At 48.7% G+C, this 6,806-nt stretch overlaps 1 protein-coding gene across 1 annotated transcript in view; it reads right to left on the bottom strand.

Moving 5' to 3' along the window:
* Window positions 1–6,305, bottom strand: part of EMP1 (epithelial membrane protein 1) — a 19,844-nt gene extending 13,539 nt beyond the window's left edge. The window contains exon 1 of the mRNA XM_010858709.1: window positions 6,144–6,305. The gene's annotated coding sequence lies outside the window, so the exon portion shown is untranslated. The remainder of the gene's footprint in view (window positions 1–6,143) is intronic.
* Window positions 6,306–6,806: the final 501 nt, after the last annotated feature.

The raw sequence follows: 6,806 nt of genomic DNA, 5'->3' as shown, positions 1-6,806 counted from the left end.
GGGGGTGCTTGGGCGGGTCTGACAGTAGGTGGCGGCAACAGGCTTCAACCAGCAACAGGCTTCAACCAGCAGGCTGTAGTCTGGGAGGTAGTGGGGCCACCAGGGACAGACGCGGGTGTAGCCAGGGGCACCCCGGTGCCTGGCATGGGCTGTGGGCTTGTGGCTCTTTCTGCAGGCAGTTGGTTGTTTAGAGGCTTAGCAGGGTTGAAGTTACTGGGTCCAGTTCCTTGACAAAAGTGGGAAAGCGAGTCCCCAGAGTGAAAACAGAATCGGGATGAAGCCCACTCCCTCGCATCTTCCGGGCCAGGCTTTCCCCACTGCAGCACAGCTTCTCTTTCCTACTTGCGGCAGAATTCTAGAACTTCTACCAGATCTATTGCTTTATTCTGCCTCTCCAACCCCTCCTAGTTAATCAGAGGGTCAGCACAGACTCTCCAAAGTGATGCCACTGGAAATAAACAAAGGGCCTTTGGAGGGTCACTGCTTCTTCCTACTGACTTGCTGAGAAGGTCCACCAGCAGAACCAGCCCAGGCCAAAACAGCCCACCCTGCTAGCACTCCTGGCCCCAGAGGAGCTTCAAACATTCCACCCCGGCCCCCACCCACAGCACAAGGCCCCCTCCCCGGCAGCGAAGCACAGCCAGCCAAGGCAAGCTTGAGGTCTCAGCTTCGTTAGAGTGTGGACACACCTGGCTGGCCTGACCTCTGCAACCTCTCCCCAGCTCCCGGTATCCAGCCTCCCAGGCAGGGTTCTTTGATTATTTGAAAGAAGACATCAAAGTATCAGGGACCTCATTCTGCTGTCAGTCCTGACCTGACCCTTCTGGAAAGGGAAAAAAAAAAGTGTCCCCAGGGAAAGATGACCACTGCACAAGTAATCCACAGAAATTCTAACATTGCCTCCTTAACAACAGAAGGTTCTTCACAGATGGGAAAGAAGAGGTGAGACAAAGAACAAAATTCTTGGCCCCAAGGACTATCCTGACATTGAGAGTGGGTGGTCCCCAAATCAGAGGAGGGAGTCAGGGGTACAGCATCGTCACACTTCTGCCCTCTTCTTTCACCCTCTCCCTGCTTCCTCTTTCCAGTTTCTCTCTCTTCGTGTTGTTCAGTTGCTAAGTTCTGTCCTACTCTTTGAGACTCCATGAACAGCAGCACGCCAAGCTTCCCTGTCCTTCACCATCTCCCAGAGTTTGCTCAAATTCAAGTCCATTGTGTCGGTGATGCCGCTCAACCATCTCATCCTCTGTTGCCCCCTTTTCCTCCTGCCCTCAATCTTTCCCAGCATCAGAATCTTTTCGAATGAGTCAGTTCTTTGAATCAGGTGACCAAAGTATGAGAGCTTCAGCTTCAGCATCAGTCCTTCCAATGAATATTCAGGACTGATTTCCTTTAAGATTGACTGGTTTGATCTCCTTGCAGTCCAAGGGGCTCTCACGAGTCTTCCAGCACCACAGTTTGAAAGCATCAATTCTTCTCCCTCTTCTAGGCCTTTCCATCTGCCCCCCTCTCTCAGCCAGCATACAGGCCTAAGAAACCTCGGGAAGTCCCTTTGCTCCCCACCCCTTTCCTCCTGGCACCTCCCCTTTCCTCCCCGAAGCCCAGCTTCCCATCCACTCCCATCCACACCATTTGGCCACACCCTCCTTGAAAAGAGGGTGAGGCTCCTTTCCCAGAACCACCTTTGTGTCTCTGTCTCTGGAGTCTGGTCTGGGTTCATGTTGTCAATGTCCCCACAAAACTTCGCTAACCAGGCACTGCTCAGGTTTCATAAATCAAACCTCTTTCTTTGCTTCCGAGAGCTGGGTGAATGCTCACTGCTACCCAGCGGTAAAGCCTGCGGACGCCTGTACTTGGAGAATCTCTAAGCGGATGAAGCAGAGGAGTCCACCTGGGTCCTCCATCCTCCTGTTTCCATGCAGACATGTTACATCATTTCACTTTCCTACCAGTGTTTATGGATTAAACTTGCTGTTGGCATAACCCACAGGACTTCTCCAAACAGGAACTATCGGATCTTAGAACGATAGGGTCTCGGGGCCACAAGGGTCCATGGAAACCACCAAGCTCTGTTCCCTCTGTTGAGAAGGCAAATGTTCTGCCCACATCACATGGCAGATTCAGGACAAGATCAAGCACCTCAAGCCTCCTATTTTAGCCATCTTGCACCTACTGGAGGGTTCCAGCCACCAATTTCAACCCAAGCCTAGTGGGTTCTCAATTTTAATTACCCCGTTGGAAGACAGAATTCATGAAACAGGCCTGGGAAATATGAAAACTGCCACATCCTCAGTAAGGCCAGGGGCACCAGTAGAGGGGTCCAATTTAGTTCCAGAGAAATGCCATTTCCACAGCAGAGAAGGAAAGAAAGAAAGTGAAGTCATTCAGTCATGTCCAACTCTCTGCGACCCCATGGACTGTAGTCCACCAGGCTCCTCCATCCATGGGATTCTCCAGGCAAGAATTGTGGAGTGGATTACCATTTCCTTCTCCAGGGGATCTTCCCGACCCAGGGATCAAACCCAGGTCTCCTGCATTGCAGGCTTTAACCTCTGAGCCACCAGGGAAGCCCACAGAGAAGGAAAGGTGGATCCAAATGTTGTGATTAAAATGAAGAGAGAGAAGCAGCAATGCCCACATGGGCTTCTGTTTTCATCTTTGTGGTTCAGTTTCAGTGGATTTCCCAGTTAAATTGAGAGAAATGACTTGTAACAGAAGTGTAACTTAGCGTGGTTTTGAAACATGTGTGTATGGGGTATAGGGTATTGGGAATCCAAACAAACTTCTAATTAGAAGCGTATTTCAGCTCCCTTGGTTACTAAATAGGAATCCAGGGTCATCTGGGCAGAACTGAAAGGAGTATGGGAAAAGGGAAGTTTATGGTCAGAAAATTCCAGTTCTACACTACTTAAGGATTATGAGCCCTCTCCAAGGAGCTGGACATCCAGATGGCCTGCCGACAATTAGACCGAGGTTATGTTGACTGGCAGCCTGTTGCTGTACTTACCATTACAGGAAGTAACAGTGGCAAGGCGTGGGCTCCACGAACTATGGACTAAGTTAAGGGACCAGCCCCACAAGGCCAAGTTAGAAGCCTGTGTTTCTGGCACTGCATTGATTTAACCATGACCTCATGGTTGTCACCGGGTGTCCCTCTGAGTACATATATCTGAGAGTCCCAGGTGGCTCTGAGCTTTTGTGCTAGGCAGCTATGTATGCAGTCAGTTCAAGAATAAACCACACACCTTGTTTAGAAAAAGAGACCTCAGAATCAGATCACCTGGGTAGGGAGGAGTATGTACACAGCCTCAAAACTTCAACAAGGTTCCCTGCTCCTTCCAAATCTTAGGTAGTCATAATAATAATAACAGCAGCACAGATCTATCAAGTTTTATCCATCAAATACTAAATAAGAGTCGAGTGTTTAGAAGATAAGGAACATTGGATGGATCAACAGCAACAGCAAAAATGGAATAAATATTTTCAGGACTAGAGAACTTGGAAGAAAGTATAGACGTTATAGAGAAGCCAATTTTGCCGGATGTAAGAAACTCTAGCGATGAGAGTTGTCCAGTGAAGCGGGGTGGGTGTGGAAGTACCCTCTAAGGTGCCAAGTCCCTTCTCTGGAAATTTTAGGGAAGCATAAAACACTCATCCATCCAAGGTGGTATGAAAAATAAGATTTCTGCATATGGCAGGAGAATGAATGGGTTGACCTCCAAGATCTGTACCAAACTCAATGCACAAATCAAGGATGACACGTAACTATATTTGCCCTGTGCCTTTTTCTGAGGCCGTTTTTCAGATATATTCCCTATCTGATGCTGAGGCGCCTACAGAAAAGTCATTTTGGTTCATCTCTCAGTCTTCTGAGGCACTGGCTGCTTTCTCTCCACTGGTCCCAGTGGGTCTGGGTACAGCTGAAACTCCCAGAGCCACGCAGACCAAGCAAAGACGGTCTGCATCCCCAGGGTGGGCTCTATGGGGCTCCTTCCCTCGATCCCCCGGAGTCTGGATGTCTATGGGAACTGGACGGGCCAAGTCTGGCCTAGGAGGGGAGCAGGAAGAGAGGAGACAGCCCCAGTCTTTTCTGTGGTCTGCGGAAGGGACGTCTCTTCCCCTCCTGGGAGGGAGCCACTGTCCGCCCTAGGATGTGATCTGCCTTGGGTTGGTGCTCTAGGGCCTCCTGCCAACTCCCAGGACAGTTTCGTACCCTCGAACAATGTAAAATCCAGGGTGTCTTCAGACCAGGACGCCAGACCAGACATCCTGCTGGTCTGCCCCAAACCCCTGCCCCAGTCCTCAGAGTCTGGGGTGGAATTCAATCCACCCCCCGAGGGTGGGAGACAGTAACAGGAAAAAAAGGAAAAAACTCCCTGTCCAGTCTTGTTGAGCATACATAGCTGAAATCCAGAAAAACCCCCATAGCCAAGGAACTCTTTCACTACTTGTTGGAGGAAGATGGGAAAGCGGGAATAAGAACAGCATTTTTAAAATTGCCCTCAAACTCCAGGCAGTAACGCACAGCACGCTTTTCTCTGCATAAAACTCCAGCGTAAAGTGACACCGTACAAATAGTGAGACTCAGGACAGTTTATGTGCCCACAGATGTCACTGTTTTCTGTTTCCTGACTGGTTAAATCTTTCTTACTAGCTTTAGCCTGCACAGACTCAAAGATTTGTATCTAGCTTCTCAGGATACCATTAATGACAATGGCCTCCCCAATCCACGTCGATGTAATCTAGAAATAATCAAAATTTCAAGCGAAGGTGGGAGTCCCCTGCACCTTAAAAAATTGCCCTTGTACTAACTGAATCATCCCCTGGAGGGCAATTTTAGCAGGCACCTTGCCTGTATCCAGGCTGATTATGTTTGAATCTTCTCTTCCAATGAACCACATTTATAAAGAAAAAACTTAATTTCATCAGGCAAGCTGCATCCTGTCCTTCTCCTCGTCTTGTGTGCAGAGTAGGGTGGTGGGGCAGGGAGATACCCCAGTATCTATGTTGAAATGGGCCACACCTCAACCAACCAACATGCTAACCTTGAAAAGAAAAAGCAAATAAAAATCACCCTTCTTCCTTTTCCAGATCCTTTCATGATTAGCACAAGTGTTTGCGTTTGTACGGCATATTTTGGAAAGAGTGAGAAGTTGAATGTTCCAAAACAATGCAGGAGGAAAAAAACACCTCACATCTACCTAAGAAATAAAAATCATTTTAACATTTCTGATAGGCTGTCTTTTTGCTCTGCACCGAACTTGGCTGCTTCTGGGATAAAAGCACAAAGCGATGCAGTATTTTGTTTTATTTTTAATAAAAACAGATGAAGTTCCCCCAGCCCCACCCTGCCCTCCAAACCCAACTTTTCCCTGAGACCCCACCCTCCACATCTGACCCTGGGAGAGAGCTCTGAAATCCACATCAGGCACCAGAAGCCCCTCCTGCGTTACATTTCAAATACCACTTAAAGAGAGAAAGTTTCCTCTTTCTCCCTCCTCTCTCCCTCTAACGGTTTTCTTTAAACAAGCCCACCCTGCTCTCCTCCTATCCCGTGGAAAGAAAAAAAAAAACATTTACACTTATACAAAAGTGAATGAACAAGCTAAAGGACAGCCCCATAAAAGCCACCAGGAAAATAAACTGAAAAGTAGAAAAGCTACCCACCCTCACCCCGAAAAGACAGGCAAACAGAGAAACAATTCAAGTCCTGAGCAATTTAAATCACAACAGAGCAATTGACAAAGTCTGGCAAGCAGCCCAAGTGCTGTCCGGTTTCAAAGGTACATCGGTACGTCGGGTTTCCTCCAGAAAAAAAATGCTATCCTCTCGTGTTCCAAAAGTCCCTGCTCCCAGCACACTTTCAGAACAAGAACCCCGTTCCTGCAAGACATAATCACCGCCCAGACGGACTGATTGCCCCAACCCCGGGGCCCCCGTCAAACTAGATTTTACTGAACCTTAAGGGAAAGAGTTGTATCAATGCCCACTTTTAGCTAAAAAGCTTGAAGGACTCAATTCAAGGAGTCCTAGAAAAATAGCACAGGAAATAAGAAAAAGCTTCAGTGAGGTCAGAAGGAGGAGAGCAGTGGGAAGCAAGGAAAGTTCTCTGGTCTGCCCGGCAGTGTCGGGAACTGTCCTACCTGAGGGTCCGGTGACCAGCCGAGGCGCCCCGAGTGGCAGGAGCTGGTGGCAGGCGTCCGCTCTCCTGGAGGTTTGTGAACACAGTGAGCAGAGGGCTGGCCTCCCGAGGTTATAAGTTTCCTGAGCTGGTGTGCTGGGGTGTGTGATGGGCGGTTTCTTTTTACTGTTTTAAAGGAGTTTCTATGAATCAGTCCGGCTTAAAAAAAAAAAAAAGTGTTGGTAAGTAAGCTACGCCCTGCTCAGTTGGCAGTCAGTCAAGACAGGCTGGGAGGGAGCCATCAATTCAGAGAAGCCAGTTTAGGCTCCCTGTGACTCAGACACACAGACCACAGTGGAAAAAGGAGTGACATGGCTTCAAATAAGCAACAGGAGTCACACAAATAGATCTGTTTACTGAAGCCCATTCCTCCTCACCATAAAGGAGAGTGGGTTGCCATGGATACAAGTAAAACACAGGTGATCAGCCCACACTTTTATCTGGTGGGGGCAGGAACAGGGGGACTGTAGTGCCCTGCCCACTGACATCCCAGCTAATCATCCCACAAGTGTGCCATTATTCCTCTCCCACCAAACACATCCACAGCTGCTCACGGTCAGGAATGATCAGGTTGACTTCTGATTACTTCCCTGCCTGACCCTGGGCACTCTCCTGGGGATGGGCA

The sequence above is a fragment of the Bison bison genome, unplaced genomic scaffold, assembly GCF_000754665.1.
Source record: "Bison bison bison isolate TAMUID 2011002044 unplaced genomic scaffold, Bison_UMD1.0 scf7180017864390, whole genome shotgun sequence".
Taxonomy (NCBI): Eukaryota; Metazoa; Chordata; class Mammalia; order Artiodactyla; family Bovidae; genus Bison; species Bison bison.
The sequence above is the reverse complement of the archived record's forward strand: the minus strand, read 5'-3'. Positions and strand labels throughout refer to the sequence as shown.